Source organism: Borostomias antarcticus, assembly GCF_949987555.1.
Source record: "Borostomias antarcticus genome assembly, contig: scaffold_70, whole genome shotgun sequence".
NCBI classification, from domain to species: domain Eukaryota; kingdom Metazoa; phylum Chordata; class Actinopteri; order Stomiiformes; family Stomiidae; genus Borostomias; species Borostomias antarcticus.
Genome location: NW_028176049.1, coordinates 819,570 through 841,830, shown reverse-complemented (window position 1 = coordinate 841,830; position 22,261 = coordinate 819,570).

Here is a 22,261-nt window from a genome sequence, read left to right as displayed (position 1 = left end):
TACTGTCCATCCCAACTATCAAACCAATGTGCTAGCTACTGAACATCCCAGCTATGTTACTATCAAACCAATGCGCTAGCTACTGTCCATCCCAACTATGCTATTATCAAACCAATGTGCTAGCTACTGTCCATCCCAACTATCAAACCAATGTGCTAGCTACTGAACATCCCAGCTATGTTACTATCAAACCAATGTGCTAGCTACTGTCCATCCCAACTATGCTACTATCAAACCAATGTGCTAGCTACTGTCCATCCCAACTATACTACTATCAAACCAATGTGCTAGCTACTGTATATCCCAACTATGCTACAATCAAACCAATGTGCTATCTACTGTCCATCCCAACAATGCTATCAAACCTATGTGCTAGCTACTGTCCATCCATCAAACCAATGTGCTAGCTACTGTCCATCCCAACTATGCTACTATCAAACCAATGTGCTAGCTACTGTCCATCCCAACTATGCTACTATCAAACCAATGTGCTAGCTACTGTCCATCCCAACTATGCTACTATCAAACCAATGTGCTAGCTACTGTCCATCCCAACTATGCTACTATCAAACCAATGTGCTAGCTACTGTCCATCCCAACTATGCTACTATCAAACCAATGTGCTAGCTACTGTCCATCCCAACTATGCTACTATCAAACCAATGCGCTAGCTACTGTCCATCCCAACTATGATGCTATCAAACCAATGTGCTAGCTACTGTCCATCCCAACTATGCTATCAAACCAATGTAATAGCTACTGTCCATCCCAACTATGCTACTATCAAACCAATGTGCTAGCTACTGTCCATCCCAACTATGCTACAATCAAACCAATGTGCTATCTACTGTCCATCCCAACAATGCTATCAAACCTATTTGCTAGCTACTGTACATCCCAACTATACTACTATCAAACCAATGCGCTAGCTACTGTCCATCCCAACTATGATGCTATCAAACCAATGTGCTAGCTACTGTCCATCCCAACTATGCTACTATCAAACCAACTTGCTAGCTACTGTCCATCCCAACTATGCTACTATCAAACCAATGTGCTAGCTACTGTCCATCCCAACTATGCTACTATCAAACCAATGTGCTAGCTACTGTCAATCCCAACTATGCTACTATCAAACCAATGTGCTAGCTACTGTCCATCCCAACTATGCTACTATCAAACCAATGTGCTAGCTACTGTCCATCCCAACTATGCTACAATCAAACCAATGTGCTATCTACTGTCCATCCCAACAATGCTATCAAACCTATGTGCTAGCTACTGTCCATCCATCAAACCAATGTGCTAGCTACTGTCCATCCCAACTATGCTACTATCAAACCAATGTGCTAGCTACTGTCCATTCCAACTATGCTACTATCAAACCAATGTGCTAGCTACTGTCCATCCCAACTATGCTATCAAACCAATGTAATAGCTACTGTCCATCCCAACTATGCTACTATCAAACCTGTGCTAGCTAAATCCCAACAATGCTACGATCAAAACAATGTGCTAGCTACTGTCCATCCCAACTATGCTACTTTCAAACCAATGTGCTAGCTACTGTCCATCCCAACTATGCTACTATCAAACCAATGTGCTAGCTACTGTCCATCCCAACTATGCTACAATCAAACCAATGTGCTATCTACTGTCCATCCCAACAATGCTACTATCAAACCAATGCGCTAGCTACAGTCCATCCCAACTATGCTACTATCAAACCAATGCGCTAGCTACTGTCCATCCCAACTATGCTACTATGAAACCAATGCGCTAGCTACTGTCCATCCCAACTATGCTACAATCAAACCAATGTGCTATCTACTGTCCATCCCAACAATGCTATCAAACCTATGTGCTAGCTACTGTACATCCCAACTATGCTACTATCAAACCAATGCACTAGCTACTGTCCATCCCAACTATGCTACTATCAAACCAATGCGCTAGCTACTGTCCATCCCAACTATGATGCTATCAAACCAATGTGCTAGCTACTGTCCATCCCAACTATGCTACTATCAAACCAATGTGCTAACTACTGTCCATCCCAACTATGCTACTATCAAACCAATGTGCTAGCTACTGTCCATCCCAACTATGCTACTATCAAACCAATGTGCTAGCTACTGTCCATCCCAACTATGCTATCAAACCAATGTAATAGCGACTGTCCATCCCAACTATGCTACTACCAAACCAATGTGCTAGCTACTGTCCATCCCAACTATACTACTATCAAACCAATGCGCTAGCTACTGTCCATTCCAACTATGCTACTATCAAACCAATGCGCTAGCTACTGTCCATCCCAACTATGCTACTATCAAACCAATGCGCTAGCTACTGTCCATCCCAACTATGATGCTATCAAACCAATGTGCTAGCTACTGTCCATCCCAACTATGCTACTATAAAACCAATGTGCTAGCTACTGTCCATCCCAACTATGCTACAATCAAACCAATGTGCTATCTACTGTCCATCCCAACAATGCTATCAAACCTATGTGCTAGCTACTGTACATCCCAACTATGCTACTATCAAACCAATGTGCTAGCTACTGTCCATCCCAACTATGCTACTATCAAACCAATGCGCTAGCTACAGTCCATCCCAACTATGCTACTATCAAACCAATGCGCTAGCTACTGTCCATCCCAACTATGCTACTATCAAACCAATGCGCTAGCTACTGTCCATCCCAACTATGATGCTATCAAACCAATGTGCTAGCTACTGTCCATCCCAACTATGCTACTATCAAACCAATGTGCTAGCTACTGTCCATCCCAACTATGCTACTATCAAACCAATGTGCTAGCTACTGTCCATCCCAACTATGCTACTATCAAACCAATGTGCTAGCTACTGTCCATCCCAACTATGCTACAATCAAACCAATGTGCTATCTACTGTCCATCCCAACAATGCTATCAAACCTATGTGCTAGCTACTGTCCATCCATCAAACCAATGTGCTAGCTACTGTCCATCCCAACTATGCTACTATCAAACCAATGTGCTAGCTACTGTCCATTCCAACTATGCTACTATCAAACCAATGTGCTAGCTACTGTCCATCCCAACTATGCTATCAAACCAATGTAATAGCTACTGTCCATCCCAACTATGCTACTATCAAACCTGTGCTAGCTAAATCCCAACAATGCTACGATCAAAACAATGTGCTAGCTACTGTCCATCCCAACTATGCTACTTTCAAACCAATGTGCTAGCTACTGTCCATCCCAACTATGCTACTATCAAACCAATGTGCTAGCTACTGTCCATCCCAACTATGCTACAATCAAACCAATGTGCTATCTACTGTCCATCCCAACAATGCTACTATCAAACCAATGCGCTAGCTACAGTCCATCCCAACTATGCTACTATCAAACCAATGCGCTAGCTACTGTCCATCCCAACTATGATGCTATCAAACCAATGTGCTAGCTACTGTCCATCCCAACTATGCTACTATCAAACCAATGTGCTAGCTACTGTCCATCCCAACTATGCTACAATCAAACCAATGTGCTATCTACTGTCCATCCCAACAATGCTATCAAACCTATGTGCTAGCTACTGTACATCCCAACTATGCTACTATCAAACCAATGCGCTAGCTACTGTCCATCCCAACTATGCTACTATCAAACCAATGCGCTAGCTACTGTCCATCCCAACTATGATGCTATCAAACCAATGTGCTAGCTACTGTCCATCCCAACTATGCTACTATCAAACCAATGTGCTAACTACTGTCCATCCCAACTATGCTACTATCAAACCAATGTGCTAGCTACTGTCCATCCCAACTATGCTACTATCAAACCAATGTGCTAGCTACTGTCCATCCCAACTATGCTATCAAACCAATGTAATAGCGACTGTCCATCCCAACTATGCTACTATCAAACCAATGTGCTAGCTACTGTCCATCCCAACTATACTACTATCAAACCAATGCGCTAGCTACTGTCCATTCCAACTATGCTACTATCAAACCAATGCGCTAGCTACTGTCCATCCCAACTATGCTACTATCAAACCAATGCGCTAGCTACTGTCCATCCCAACTATGATGCTATCAAACCAATGTGCTAGCTACTGTCCATCCCAACTATGCTACTATAAAACCAATGTGCTAGCTACTGTCCATCCCAACTATGCTACAATCAAACCAATGTGCTATCTACTGTCCATCCCAACAATGCTATCAAACCTATGTGCTAGCTACTGTACATCCCAACTATGCTACTATCAAACCAATGTGCTAGCTACTGTCCATCCCAACTATGCTACTATCAAACCAATGTGCTAGCTACTGTCCATCCCAACTATGCTACTATCAAACCAATGCGCTAGCTACTGTCCATTCCAACTATGCTACTATCAAACCAATGCGCTAGCTACAGTCCATCCCAACTATGCTACTATCAAACCAATGCGCTAGCTACTGTCCATCCCAACTATGCTACTATCAAACCAATGCGCTAGCTACTGTCCATCCCAACTATGATGCTATCAAACCAATGTGCTAGCTACTGTCCATCCCAACTATGCTACTATCAAACCAATGTGCTAGCTACTGTCCATTCCAACTATGCTACTATCAAACCAATGTGCTAGCTACTGTCCATCCTAACTATGCTACAATCAAACCAATGTGCTATCTACTGTCCATCCCAACAATGCTATCAAACCTATGTGCTAGCTACTGTACATCCCAACTATGCTACTATCAAACCAATGTGCTAGCTACTGTCCATCCCAACTATGATACTATCAAACCAATGTGCTAGCTACTGTCCATCCCAACTATGCTACTATCAAACCAATGTGCTAGCTACTGTACATCCCAACTATGCTACTATCAAACCAATGTGCTAGCTACTGTACATCCCAACTATGCTACTATCAAACCTGTGCTAGCTAAATCCCAACAATGCTACGATCAAAACAATGTGCTAGCTACTGTCCATCCCAACTATGCTACTTTCAAACCAATGTGCTAGCTACTGTCCATCCCAACTATGCTACTATCAAACCAATGTGCTAGCTACTGTCCATCCCAACTATGCTACAATCAAACCAATGTGCTATCTACTGTCCATCCCAACAATGCTACTATCAAACCAATGCGCTAGCTACAGTCCATCCCAACTATGCTACTATCAAACCAATGCGCTAGCTACTGTCCATCCCAACTATGCTACTATCAAACCAATGCGCTAGCTACTGTCCATCCCAACTATGCTACTATCAAACCAATGCGCTAGCTACTGTCCATCCCAACTATGATGCTATCAAACCAATGTGCTAGCTACTGTCCATCCCAACTATGCTACTATCAAACCAATGTGCTAACTACTGTCCATCCAAACTATGCTACTATCAAACCAATGTGCTAGCTACTGTCCATCCCAACTATGCTACTATCAAACCAATGTGCTAGCTACTGTCCATCCCAACTATGCTACAATCAAACCAATGTGCTATCTACTGTCCATCCCAACAATGCTATCAAACCTATGTGCTAGCTACTGTACATCCCAACTATGCTACTATCAAACCAATGCGCTAGCTACTGTCCATCCCAACTATGCTACTATCAAACCAATGCACTAGCTACTGTCCATCCCAACTATGATGCTATCAAACCAATGTGCTAGCTACTGTCCATCCCAACTATGCTACTATCAAACCAATGTGCTAACTACTGTCCATCCCAACTATGCTACTATCAAACCAATGTGCTAGCTACTGTCCATCCCAACTATGCTACTATCAAACCAATGTGCTAGCTACTGTCCATCCCAACTATGCTATCAAACCAATGTAATAGCGACTGTCCATCCCAACTATGCTACTATCAAACCAATGTGCTAGCTACTGTCCATCCCAACTATACTACTATCAAACCAATGCGCTAGCTACTGTCCATTCCAACTATGCTACTATCAAACCAATGCGCTAGCTACTGTCCATCCCAACTATGCTACTATCAAACCAATGCGCTAGCTACTGTCCATCCCAACTATGATGCTATCAAACCAATGTGCTAGCTACTGTCCATCCCAACTATGCTACTATAAAACCAATGTGCTAGCTACTGTCCATCCCAACTATGCTACAATCAAACCAATGTGCTATCTTCTGTCCATCCCAACAATGCTATCAAACCTATTTGCTAGCTACTGTCCATCCCAACTATACTACTATCAAACCAACTTGCTAGCTACTGTCCATCCCAACTATGCTACTATCAAACCAATGTGCTAGCTACTGTCCATCCCAACTATGCTACTATCAAACCAATGTGCTAGCTACTGTCCATCCCAACTATGCTACTATCAAACCAACGTGCTAGCTACTGTCCATCCCAACTATACTACTATCAAACCAATGCGCTAGCTACTGTCCATTCCAACTATGCTACTATCAAACCAATGCGCTAGCTACTGTCCATCCCAACTATGCTACTATCAAACCAATGTGCTAGCTACTGTCCATCCCAACTATGCTACTATCAAACCAATGTGCTAGCTACTGTCCATCCCAACTATGCTACTATCAAACCAATGCGCTAGCTACTGTCCATTCCAACTATGCTACTATCAAACCAATGCGCTAGCTACAGTCCATCCCAACTATGCTACTATCAAACCAATGCGCTAGCTACTGTCCATCCCAACTATGCTACTATCAAACCAATGCGCTAGCTACTGTCCATCCCAACTATGATGCTATCAAACCAATGTGCTAGCTACTGTCCATCCCAACTATGCTACTATCAAACCAATGTGCTAGCTACTGTCCATTCCAACTATGCTACTATCAAACCAATGTGCTAGCTACTGTCCATCCTAACTATGCTACAATCAAACCAATGTGCTATCTACTGTCCATCCCAACAATGCTATCAAACCTATGTGCTAGCTACTGTACATCCCAACTATGCTACTATCAAACCAATGTGCTAGCTACTGTCCATCCCAACTATGATACTATCAAACCAATGTGCTAGCTACTGTCCATCCCAACTATGCTACTATCAAACCAATGTGCTAGCTACTGTACATCCCAACTATGCTACTATCAAACCAATGTGCTAGCTACTGTACATCCCAACTATGCTACTATCAAACCTGTGCTAGCTAAATCCCAACAATGCTACGATCAAAACAATGTGCTAGCTACTGTCCATCCCAACTATGCTACTTTCAAACCAATGTGCTAGCTACTGTCCATCCCAACTATGCTACTATCAAACCAATGTGCTAGCTACTGTCCATCCCAACTATGCTACTATCAAACCAATGTGCTAGCTACTGTCCATTCCAACTATGCTACTATCAAACCAATGTGCTAGCTACTGTCCATCCTAACTATGCTACAATCAAACCAATGTGCTATCTACTGTCCATCCCAACAATGCTATCAAACCTATGTGCTAGCTACTGTACATCCCAACTATGCTACTATCAAACCAATGTGCTAGCTACTGTCCATCCCAACTATGATACTATCAAACCAATGTGCTAGCTACTGTCCATCCCAACTATGCTACTATCAAACCAATGTGCTAGCTACTGTACATCCCAACTATGCTACTATCAAACCAATGTGCTAGCTACTGTACATCCCAACTATGCTACTATCAAACCTGTGCTAGCTAAATCCCAACAATGCTACGATCAAAACAATGTGCTAGCTACTGTCCATCCCAACTATGCTACTTTCAAACCAATGTGCTAGCTACTGTCCATCCCAACTATGCTACTATCAAACCAATGTGCTAGCTACTGTCCATCCCAACTATGCTACAATCAAACCAATGTGCTATCTACTGTCCATCGCAACAATGCTACTATCAAACCAATGCGCTAGCTACAGTCCATCCCAACTATGCTACTATCAAACCAATGCGCTAGCTACTGTCCATCCCAACTATGCTACTATGAAACCAATGCGCTAGCTACTGTCCATCCCAACTATGCTACTATCAAACCAATGCGCTAGCTACTGTCCATCCCAACTATGATGCTATCAAACCAATGTGCTAGCTACTGTCCATCCCAACTATGCTACTATCAAACCAATGTGCTAACTACTGTCCATCCAAACTATGCTACTATCAAACCAATGTGCTAGCTACTGTCCATCCCAACTATGCTACTATCAAACCAATGTGCTAGCTTCTGTCCATCCCAACTATGCTACAATCAAACCAATGTGCTATCTACTGTCCATCCCAACAATGCTATCAAACCTATGTGCTAGCTACTGTACATCCCAACTATGCTACTATCAAACCAATGCGCTAGCTACTGTCCATCCCAACTATGCTACTATCAAACCAATGCGCTAGCTACTGTCCATCCCAACTATGATGCTATCAAACCAATGTGCTAGCTACTGTCCATCCCAACTATGCTACTATCAAACCAATGTGCTAACTACTGTCCATCCCAACTATGCTACTATCAAACCAATGTGCTAGCTACTGTCCATCCCAACTATGCTACTATCAAACCAATGTGCTAGCTACTGTCCATCCCAACTATGCTATCAAACCAATGTAATAGCGACTGTCCATCCCAACTATGCTACTATCAAACCAATGTGCTAGCTACTGTCCATCCCAACTATACTACTATCAAACCAATGCGCTAGCTACTGTCCATTCCAACTATGCTACTATCAAACCAATGCGCTAGCTACTGTCCATCCCAACTATGCTACTATCAAACCAATGCGCTAGCTACTGTCCATCCCAACTATGATGCTATCAAACCAATGTGCTAGCTACTGTCCATCCCAACTATGCTACTATAAAACCAATGTGCTAGCTACTGTCCATCCCAACTATGCTACAATCAAACCAATGTGCTATCTTCTGTCCATCCCAACAATGCTATCAAACCTATGTGCTAGCTACTGTACATCCCAACTATGCTACTATCAAACCAATGTGCTAGCTACTGTCCATCCCAACTATGCTACTATCAAACCAATGTGCTAGCTACTGTCCATCCCAACTATGCTACTATCAAACCAATGCGCTAGCTACTGTCCATTCCAACTATGCTACTATCAAACCAATGCGCTAGCTACAGTCCATCCCAACTATGCTACTATCAAACCAATGCGCTAGCTACTGTCCATCCCAACTATGCTACTATCAAACCAATGCGCTAGCTACTGTCCATCCCAACTATGATGCTATCAAACCAATGTGCTAGCTACTGTCCATCCCAACTATGCTACTATCAAACCAATGTGCTAGCTACTGTCCATTCCAACTATGCTACTATCAAACCAATGTGCTAGCTACTGTCCATCCTAACTATGCTACAATCAAACCAATGTGCTATCTACTGTCCATCCCAACAATGCTATCAAACCTATGTGCTAGCTACTGTACATCCCAACTATGCTACTATCAAACCAATGTGCTAGCTACTGTCCATCCCAACTATGATACTATCAAACCAATGTGCTAGCTACTGTCCATCCCAACTATGCTACTATCAAACCAATGTGCTAGCTACTGTACATCCCAACTATGCTACTATCAAACCAATGTGCTAGCTACTGTACATCCCAACTATGCTACTATCAAACCTGTGCTAGCTAAATCCCAACAATGCTACGATCAAAACAATGTGCTAGCTACTGTCCATCCCAACTATGCTACTTTCAAACCAATGTGCTAGCTACTGTCCATCCCAACTATGCTACTATCAAACCAATGTGCTAGCTACTGTCCATCCCAACTATGCTACAATCAAACCAATGTGCTATCTACTGTCCATCCCAACAATGCTACTATCAAACCAATGCGCTAGCTACAGTCCATCCCAACTATGCTACTATCAAACCAATGCGCTAGCTACTGTCCATCCCAACTATGCTACTATGAAACCAATGCGCTAGCTACTGTCCATCCCAACTATGCTACTATCAAACCAATGCGCTAGCTACTGTCCATCCCAACTATGATGCTATCAAACCAATGTGCTAGCTACTGTCCATCCCAACTATGCTACTATCAAACCAATGTGCTAACTACTGTCCATCCAAACTATGCTACTATCAAACCAATGTGCTAGCTACTGTCCATCCCAACTATGCTACTATCAAACCAATGTGCTAGCTACTGTCCATCCCAACTATGCTATCAAACCAATGTGCTAGCTACTGTCCATCCCAACTATGCTACTATCAAACCAATGTGCTAGCTACTGTACATCCCAACTATGCTACTATCAAACCAATGTGCTAGCTACTGTACATCCCAACTATGCTACTATCAAACCTGTGCTAGCTAAATCCCAACAATGCTACGATCAAAACAATGTGCTAGCTATTGTCCATCCCAACTATGCTACTTTCAAACCAATGTGCTAGCTACTGTCCATCCCAACTATGCTACTATCAAACCAATGTGCTAGCTACTGTCCATCCCAACTATGCTACAATCAAACCAATGTGCTATCTACTGTCCATCCCAACAATGCTACTATCAAACCAATGCGCTAGCTACAGTCCATCCCAACTATGCTACTATCAAACCAATGCGCTAGCTACTGTCCATCCCAACTATGCTACTATGAAACCAATGCGCTAGCTACTGTCCATCCCAACTATGCTACTATCAAACCAATGCGCTAGCTACTGTCCATCCCAACTATGATGCTATCAAACCAATGTGCTAACTACTGTCCATCCAAACTATGCTACTATCAAACCAATGTGCTAGCTACTGTCCATCCCAACTATGCTACTATCAAACCAATGTGCTAGCTACTGTCCATCCCAACTATGCTATCAAACCAATGTAATAGCTACTGTCCATCCCAACTATGCTACTATCAAACCAATGCGCTAGCTACTGTCCATCCCAACTATGCTACTATCAAACCAATGCGCTAGCTACTGTCCATCCCAACTATGATGCTATCAAACCAATGTGCTAGCTACTGTCCATCCCAACTATGCTATCAAACCAATGTAATAGCTACTGTCCATCCCAACTATGCTACTATCAAACCAATGTGCTAGCTACTGTCCATCCCAACTATGCTACTATCAAACCAATGCGCTAGCTACTGTCCATTCCAACTATGCTACTATCAAACCAATGCGCTAGCTACAGTCCATCCCAACTATGCTACTATCAAACCAATGCGCTAGCTACAGTCCATCCCAACTATGCTACTATCAAACCAATGCGCTAGCTACTGTCCATCCCAACTATGCTACTATCAAACCAATGCGCTAGCTACTGTCCATCCCAACTATGATGCTATCAAACCAATGTGCTAGCTACTGTCCATCCCAACTATGCTACTATCAAACCAATGTGCTAGCTACTGTCCATCCCAACTATGCTACTATCAAACCAATGTGCTAGCTACTGTCCATCCCAACTATGCTACTATCAAACCAATGTGCTAGCTACTGTCCATCCCAACTATGCTACTATCAAACCAATGTGCTAGCTACTGTCCATCCCAACGATGCTACAATCAAACCAATGCGCTAGCTACAGTCCATCCCAACTATGCTACTATCAAACCAATGCGCTAGCTACTGTCCATCCCAACTATGCTACTATCAAACCAATGCGCTAGCTACTGTCCATCCCAACTATGATGCTATCAAACCAATGTGCTAGCTACTGTCCATCCCAACTATGCTACTATCAAACCAATGTGCTAGCTACTGTCCATCCCAACTATGCTACAATCAAACCAATGCGCTAGCTACTGTCCATCCCAACTATGCTACTATCAAACCAATGCGCTAGCTACTGTCCATCCCAACTATGATGCTATCAAACCAATGTGCTAGCTACTGTCCATCCCAACTATGCTACTATCAAACCAATGTGCTAACTACTGTCCATCCCAACTATGCTACTATCAAACCAATGTGCTAGCTACTGTCCATCCCAACTATGCTACTATCAAACCAATGTGCTAGCTACTGTCCATCCCAACTATGCTATCAAACCAATGTAATAGCGACTGTCCATCCCAACTATGCTACTATCAAACCAATGTGCTAGCTACTGTCCATCCCAACTATACTACTATCAAACCAATGCGCTAGCTACTGTCCATTCCAACTATGCTACTATCAAACCAATGCGCTAGCTACTGTCCATCCCAACTATGCTACTATCAAACCAATGCGCTAGCTACTGTCCATCCCAACTATGATGCTATCAAACCAATGTGCTAGCTACTGTCCATCCCAACTATGCTACTATAAAACCAATGTGCTAGCTACTGTCCATCCCAACTATGCTACAATCAAACCAATGTGCTATCTACTGTCCATCCCAACAATGCTATCAAACCTATGTGCTAGCTACTGTACATCCCAACTATGCTACTATCAAACCAATGTGCTAGCTACTGTCCATCCCAACTATGCTACTATCAAACCAATGCGCTAGCTACAGTCCATCCCAACTATGCTACTATCAAACCAATGCGCTAGCTACTGTCCATCCCAACTATGCTACTATCAAACCAATGCGCTAGCTACTGTCCATCCCAACTATGATGCTATCAAACCAATGTGCTAGCTACTGTCCATCCCAACTATGCTACTATCAAACCAATGTGCTAGCTACTGTCCATCCCAACTATGCTACTATCAAACCAATGTGCCAGCTACTGTCCATCCCAACTATGCTACTATCAAACCAATGTGCTAGCTACTGTCCATCCCAACTATGCTACAATCAAACCAATGTGCTATCTACTGTCCATCCCAACAATGCTATCAAACCTATGTGCTAGCTACTGTCCATCCATCAAACCAATGTGCTAGCTACTGTCCATCCCAACTATGCTACTATCAAACCAATGTGCTAGCTACTGTCCATTCCAACTATGCTACTATCAAACCAATGTGCTAGCTACTGTCCATCCCAACTATGCTATCAAACCAATGTAATAGCTACTGTCCATCCCAACTATGCTACTATCAAACCTGTGCTAGCTAAATCCCAACAATGCTACGATCAAAACAATGTGCTAGCTACTGTCCATCCCAACTATGCTACTTTCAAACCAATGTGCTAGCTACTGTCCATCCCAACTATGCTACTATCAAACCAATGTGCTAGCTACTGTCCATCCCAACTATGCTACAATCAAACCAATGTGCTATCTACTGTCCATCCCAACAATGCTACTATCAAACCAATGCGCTAGCTACAGTCCATCCCAACTATGCTACTATCAAACCAATGCGCTAGCTACTGTCCATCCCAACTATGCTACAATCAAACCAATGTGCTATCTACTGTCCATCCCAACAATGCTATCAAACCTATGTGCTAGCTACTGTACATCCCAACTATGCTACTATCAAACCAATGCGCTAGCTACTGTCCATTCCAACTATGCTACTATCAAACCAATGCGCTAGCTACTGTCCATCCCAACTATGCTACTATCAAACCAATGCGCTAGCTACTGTCCATCCCAACTATGATGCTATCAAACCAATGTGCTAGCTACTGTCCATCCCAACTATGCTACTATAAAACCAATGTGCTAGCTACTGTCCATCCCAACTATGCTACAATCAAACCAATGTGCTATCTACTGTCCATCCCAACAATGCTATCAAACCTATGTGCTAGCTACTGTACATCCCAACTATGCTACTATCAAACCAATGTGCTAGCTACTGTCCATCCCAACTATGCTACTATCAAACCAATGCGCTAGCTACAGTCCATCCCAACTATGCTACTATCAAACCAATGCGCTAGCTACTGTCCATCCCAACTATGCTACTATCAAACCAATGCGCTAGCTACTGTCCATCCCAACTATGATGCTATCAAACCAATGTGCTAGCTACTGTCCATCCCAACTATGCTACTATCAAACCAATGTGCTAGCTACTGTCCATCCCAACTATGCTACTATCAAACCAATGTGCTAGCTACTGTCCATCCCAACTATGCTACTATCAAACCAATGTGCTAGCTACTGTCCATCCCAACTATGCTACAATCAAACCAATGTGCTATCTACTGTCCATCCCAACAATGCTATCAAACCTATGTGCTAGCTACTGTCCATCCATCAAACCAATGTGCTAGCTACTGTCCATCCCAACTATGCTACTATCAAACCAATGTGCTAGCTACTGTCCATTCCAACTATGCTACTATCAAACCAATGTGCTAGCTACTGTCCATCCCAACTATGCTATCAAACCAATGTAATAGCTACTGTCCATCCCAACTATGCTACTATCAAACCTGTGCTAGCTAAATCCCAACAATGCTACGATCAAAACAATGTGCTAGCTACTGTCCATCCCAACTATGCTACTTTCAAACCAATGTGCTAGCTACTGTCCATCCCAACTATGCTACTATCAAACCAATGTGCTAGCTACTGTCCATCCCAACTATGCTACAATCAAACCAATGTGCTATCTACTGTCCATCCCAACAATGCTACTATCAAACCAATGCGCTAGCTACAGTCCATCCCAACTATGCTACTATCAAACCAATGCGCTAGCTACTGTCCATCCCAACTATGCTACTATGAAACCAATGCGCTAGCTACTGTCCATCCCAACTATGATGCTATCAAACCAATGTGCTAGCTACTGTCCATCCCAACTATGCTACTATCAAACCAATGTGCTAGCTACTGTCCATCCCAACTATGCTACAATCAAACCAATGTGCTATCTACTGTCCATCCCAACAATGCTATCAAACCTATGTGCTAGCTACTGTACATCCCAACTATGCTACTATCAAACCAATGCGCTAGCTACTGTCCATCCCAACTATGCTACTATCAAACCAATGCGCTAGCTACTGTCCATCCCAACTATGATGCTATCAAACCAATGTGCTAGCTACTGTCCATCCCAACTATGCTACTATCAAACCAATGTGCTAACTACTGTCCATCCCAACTATGCTACTATCAAACCAATGTGCTAGCTACTGTCCATCCCAACTATGCTACTATCAAACCAATGTGCTAGCTACTGTCCATCCCAACTATGCTATCAAACCAATGTAATAGCGACTGTCCATCCCAACTATGCTACTATCAAACCAATGTGCTAGCTACTGTCCATCCCAACTATACTACTATCAAACCAATGCGCTAGCTACTGTCCATTCCAACTATGCTACTATCAAACCAATGCGCTAGCTACTGTCCATCCCAACTATGATGCTATCAAACCAATGTGCTAGCTACTGTCCATCCCAACTATGCTACTATAAAACCAATGTGCTAGCTACTGTCCATCCCAACTATGCTACAATCAAACCAATGTGCTATCTACTGTCCATCCCAACAATGCTATCAAACCTATGTGCTAGCTACTGTACATCCCAACTATGCTACTATCAAACCAATGTGCTAGCTACTGTCCATCCCAACTATGCTACTATCAAACCAATGTGCTAGCTACTGTCCATCCCAACTATGCTACTATCAAACCAATGCGCTAGCTACTGTCCATTCCAACTATGCTACTATCAAACCAATGCGCTAGCTACAGTCAATCCCAACTATGCTACTATCAAACGAATGCGCTAGCTACTGTCCATCCCAACTATGCTACTAGCAAACCAATGCGCTAGCTACTGTCCATCCCAACTATGATGCTATCAAACCAATGTGCTAGCTACTGTCCATCCCAACTATGCTACTATCAAACCAATGTGCTAGCTACTGTCCATTCCAACTATGCTACTATCAAACCAATGTGCTAGCTACTGTCCATCCTAACTATGCTACAATCAAACCAATGTGCTATCTACTGTCCATCCCAACAATGCTATCAAACCTATGTGCTAGCTACTGTACATCCCAACTATGCTACTATCAAACCAATGTGCTAGCTACTGTCCATCCCAACTATGATACTATCAAACCAATGTGCTAGCTACTGTCCATCCCAACTATGCTACTATCAAACCAATGTGCTAGCTACTGTACATCCCAACTATGCTACTATCAAACCAATGTGCTAGCTACTGTACATCCCAACTATGCTACTATCAAACCTGTGCTAGCTAAATCCCAACAATGCTACGATCAAAACAATGTGCTAGCTACTGTCCATCCCAACTATGCTACAATCAAACCAATGTGCTATCTACTGTCCATCCCAACAATGCTACTATCAAACCAATGCGCTAGCTACAGTCCATCCCAACTATGCTACTATCAAACCAATGCGCTAGCTACTGTCCATCCCAACTATGCTACTATGAAACCAATGCGCTAGCTACTGTCCATCCCAACTATGCTACTATCAAACCAATGCGCTAGCTACTGTCCATCCCAACTATGATGCTATCAAACCAATGTGCTAGCTACTGTCCATCCCAACTATGCTACTATCAAACCAATGTGCTAACTACTGTCCATCCAAACTATGCTACTATCAAACCAATGTGCTAGCTACTGTCCATCCCAACTATGCTACTATCAAACCAATGTGCTAGCTACTGTCCATCCCAACTATGCTACAATCAAACCAATGTGCTATCTACTGTCCATCCCAACAATGCTATCAAACCTATGTGCTAGCTACTGTACATCCCAACTATGCTACTATCAAACCAATGCGCTAGCTACTGTCCATCCCAACTATGCTACTATCAAACCAATGCGCTAGCTACTGTCCATCCCAACTATGATGCTATCAAACCAATGTGCTAGCTACTGTCCATCCCAACTATGCTACTATCAAACCAATGTGCTAACTACTGTCCATCCCAACTATGCTACTATCAAACCAATGTGCTAGCTACTGTCCATCCCAACTATGCTACTATCAAACCAATGTGCTAGCTACTGTCCATCCCAACTATGCTATCAAACCAATGTAATAGCGACTGTCCATCCCAACTATGCTACTATCAAACCAATGTGCTAGCTACTGTCCATCCCAACTATACTACTATCAAACCAATGCGCTAGCTACTGTCCATTCCAACTATGCTACTATCAAACCAATGCGCTAGCTACTGTCCATCCCAACTATGCTACTATCAAACCAATGTGCTAGCTACTGTCCATCCCAACTATGATACTATCAAACCAATGTGCTAGCTACTGTCCATCCCAACTATGCTACTATCAAACCAATGTGCTAGCTACTGTACATCCCAACTATGCTACTATCAAACCAATGTGCTAGCTACTGTACATCCCAACTATGCTACTATCAAACCTGTGCTAGCTAAATCCCAACAATGCTACGATCAAAACAATGTGCTAGCTACTGTCCATCCCAACTATGCTACTTTCAAACCAATGTGCTAGCTACTGTCCATCCCAACTATGCTACTATCAAACCAATGTGCTAGCTACTGTCCATCCCAACTATGCTACAATCAAACCAATGTGCTATCTACTGTCCATCGCAACAATGCTACTATCAAACCAATGCGCTAGCTACAGTCCATCCCAACTATGCTACTATCAAACCAATGCGCTAGCTACTGTCCATCCCAACTATGCTACTATGAAACCAATGCGCTAGCTACTGTCCATCCCAACTATGCTACTATCAAACCAATGCGCTAGCTACTGTCCATCCCAACTATGATGCTATCAAACCAATGTGCTAGCTACTGTCCATCCCAACTATGCTACTATCAAACCAATGTGCTAACTACTGTCCATCCAAACTATGCTACTATCAAACCAATGTGCTAGCTACTGTCCATCCCAACTATGCTACTATCAAACCAATGTGCTAGCTTCTGTCCATCCCAACTATGCTACAATCAAACCAATGTGCTATCTACTGTCCATCCCAACAATGCTATCAAACCTATGTGCTAGCTACTGTACATCCCAACTATGCTACTATCAAACCAATGCGCTAGCTACTGTCCATCCCAACTATGCTACTATCAAACCAATGCGCTAGCTACTGTCCATCCCAACTATGATGCTATCAAACCAATGTGCTAGCTACTGTCCATCCCAACTATGCTACTATCAAACCAATGTGCTAACTACTGTCCATCCCAACTATGCTACTATCAAACCAATGTGCTAGCTACTGTCCATCCCAACTATGCTACTATCAAACCAATGTGCTAGCTACTGTCCATCCCAACTATGCTATCAAACCAATGTAATAGCGACTGTCCATCCCAACTATGCTACTATCAAACCAATGTGCTAGCTACTGTCCATCCCAACTATACTACTATCAAACCAATGCGCTAGCTACTGTCCATTCCAACTATGCTACTATCAAACCAATGCGCTAGCTACTGTCCATCCCAACTATGCTACTATCAAACCAATGCGCTAGCTACTGTCCATCCCAACTATGATGCTATCAAACCAATGTGCTAGCTACTGTCCATCCCAACTATGCTACTATAAAACCAATGTGCTAGCTACTGTCCATCCCAACTATGCTACAATCAAACCAATGTGCTATCTTCTGTCCATCCCAACAATGCTATCAAACCTATGTGCTAGCTACTGTACATCCCAACTATGCTACTATCAAACCAATGTGCTAGCTACTGTCCATCCCAACTATGCTACTATCAAACCAATGTGCTAGCTACTGTCCATCCCAACTATGCTACTATCAAACCAATGCGCTAGCTACTGTCCATTCCAACTATGCTACTATCAAACCAATGCGCTAGCTACAGTCCATCCCAACTATGCTACTATCAAACCAATGCGCTAGCTACTGTCCATCCCAACTATGCTACTATCAAACCAATGCGCTAGCTACTGTCCATCCCAACTATGATGCTATCAAACCAATGTGCTAGCTACTGTCCATCCCAACTATGCTACTATCAAACCAATGTGCTAGCTACTGTCCATTCCAACTATGCTACTATCAAACCAATGTGCTAGCTACTGTCCATCCTAACTATGCTACAATCAAACCAATGTGCTATCTACTGTCCATCCCAACAATGCTATCAAACCTATGTGCTAGCTACTGTACATCCCAACTATGCTACTATCAAACCAATGTGCTAGCTACTGTCCATCCCAACTATGATACTATCAAACCAATGTGCTAGCTACTGTCCATCCCAACTATGCTACTATCAAACCAATGTGCTAGCTACTGTACATCCCAACTATGCTACTATCAAACCAATGTGCTAGCTACTGTACATCCCAACTATGCTACTATCAAACCTGTGCTAGCTAAATCCCAACAATGCTACGATCAAAACAATGTGCTAGCTACTGTCCATCCCAACTATGCTACTTTCAAACCAATGTGCTAGCTACTGTCCATCCCAACTATGCTACTATCAAACCAATGTGCTAGCTACTGTCCATCCCAACTATGCTACAATCAAACCAATGTGCTATCTACTGTCCATCCCAACAATGCTACTATCAAACCAATGCGCTAGCTACAGTCCATCCCAACTATGCTACTATCAAACCAATGCGCTAGCTACTGTCCATCCCAACTATGCTACTATGAAACCAATGCGCTAGCTACTGTCCATCCCAACTATGCTACTATCAAACCAATGCGCTAGCTACTGTCCATCCCAACTATGATGCTATCAAACCAATGTGCTAGCTACTGTCCATCCCAACTATGCTACTATCAAACCAATGTGCTAACTACTGTCCATCCAAACTATGCTACTATCAAACCAATGTGCTAGCTACTGTCCATCCCAACTATGCTACTATCAAACCAATGTGCTAGCTACTGTCCATCCCAACTATGCTATCAAACCAATGTGCTAGCTACTGTCCATCCCAACTATGCTACTATCAAACCAATGTGCTAGCTACTGTACATCCCAACTATGCTACTATCAAACCAATGTGCTAGCTACTGTACATCCCAACTATGCTACTATCAAACCTGTGCTAGCTAAATCCCAACAATGCTACGATCAAAACAATGTGCTAGCTACTGTCCATCCCAACTATGCTACTTTCAAACCAATGTGCTAGCTACTGTCCATCCCAACTATGCTACTATCAAACCAATGTGCTAGCTACTGTCCATCCCAACTATGCTACAATCAAACCAATGTGCTATCTACTGTCCATCCCAACAATGCTACTATCAAACCAATGCGCTAGCTACAGTCCATCCCAACTATGCTACTATCAAACCAATGCGCTAGCTACTGTCCATCCCAACTATGCTACTATGAAACCAATGCGCTAGCTACTGTCCATCCCAACTATGCTACTATCAAACCAATGCGCTAGCTACTGTCCATCCCAACTATGATGCTATCAAACCAATGTGCTAACTACTGTCCATCCAAACTATGCTACTATCAAACCAATGTGCTAGCTACTGTCCATCCCAACTATGCTACTATCAAACCAATGTGCTAGCTACTGTCCATCCCAACTATGCTATCAAACCAATGTAATAGCTACTGTCCATCCCAACTATGCTACTATCAAACCAATGCGCTAGCTACTGTCCATCCCAACTATGCTACTATCAAACCAATGCGCTAGCTACTGTCCATCCCAACTATGATGCTATCAAACCAATGTGCTAGCTACTGTCCATCCCAACTATGCTATCAAACCAATGTAATAGCTACTGTCCATCCCAACTATGCTACTATCAAACCAATGTGCTAGCTACTGTCCATCCCAACTATGCTACTATCAAACCAATGCGCTAGCTACTGTCCATTCCAACTATGCTACTATCAAACCAATGCGCTAGCTACAGTCCATCCCAACTATGCTACTATCAAACCAATGCGCTAGCTACAGTCCATCCCAACTATGCTACTATCAAACCAATGCGCTAGCTACTGTCCATCCCAACTATGCTACTATCAAACCAATGCGCTAGCTACTGTCCATCCCAACTATGATGCTATCAAACCAATGTGCTAGCTACTGTCCATCCCAACTATGCTACTATCAAACCAATGTGCTAGCTACTGTCCATCCCAACTATGCTACTATCAAACCAATGTGCTAGCTACTGTCCATCCCAACTATGCTACTATCAAACCAATGTGCTAGCTACTGTCCATCCCAACTATGCTACTATCAAACCAATGTGCTAGCTACTGTCCATCCCAACGATGCTACAATCAAACCAATGCGCTAGCTACAGTCCATCCCAACTATGCTACTATCAAACCAATGCGCTAGCTACTGTCCATCCCAACTATGCTACTATCAAACCAATGCGCTAGCTACTGTCCATCCCAACTATGATGCTATCAAACCAATGTGCTAGCTACTGTCCATCCCAACTATGCTACTATGAAACCAATGCGCTAGCTACTGTCCATCCCAACTATGCTACTATCAAACCAATGCGCTAGCTACTGTCCATCCCAACTATGATGCTATCAAACCAATGTGCTAGCTACTGTCCATCCCAACTATGCTACTATCAAACCAATGTGCTAACTACTGTCCATCCAAACTATGCTACTATCAAACCAATGTGCTAGCTACTGTCCATCCCAACTATGCTACTATCAAACCAATGTGCTAGCTACTGTCCATCCCAACTATGCTATCAAACCAATGTGCTAGCTACTGTCCATCCCAACTATGCTACTATCAAACCAATGTGCTAGCTACTGTACATCCCAACTATGCTACTATCAAACCAATGTGCTAGCTACTGTACATCCCAACTATGCTACTATCAAACCTGTGCTAGCTAAATCCCAACAATGCTACGATCAAAACAATGTGCTAGCTACTGTCCATCCCAACTATGCTACTTTCAAACCAATGTGCTAGCTACTGTCCATCCCAACTATGCTACTATCAAACCAATGTGCTAGCTACTGTCCATCCCAACTATGCTACAATCAAACCAATGTGCTATCTACTGTCCATCCCAACAATGCTACTATCAAACCAATGCGCTAGCTACAGTCCATCCCAACTATGCTACTATCAAACCAATGCGCTAGCTACTGTCCATCCCAACTATGCTACTATGAAACCAATGCGCTAGCTACTGTCCATCCCAACTATGCTACTATCAAACCAATGCGCTAGCTACTGTCCATCCCAACTATGATGCTATCAAACCAATGTGCTAACTACTGTCCATCCAAACTATGCTACTATCAAACCAATGTGCTAGCTACTGTCCATCCCAACTATGCTACTATCAAACCAATGTGCTAGCTACTGTCCATCCCAACTATGCTATCAAACCAATGTAATAGCTACTGTCCATCCCAA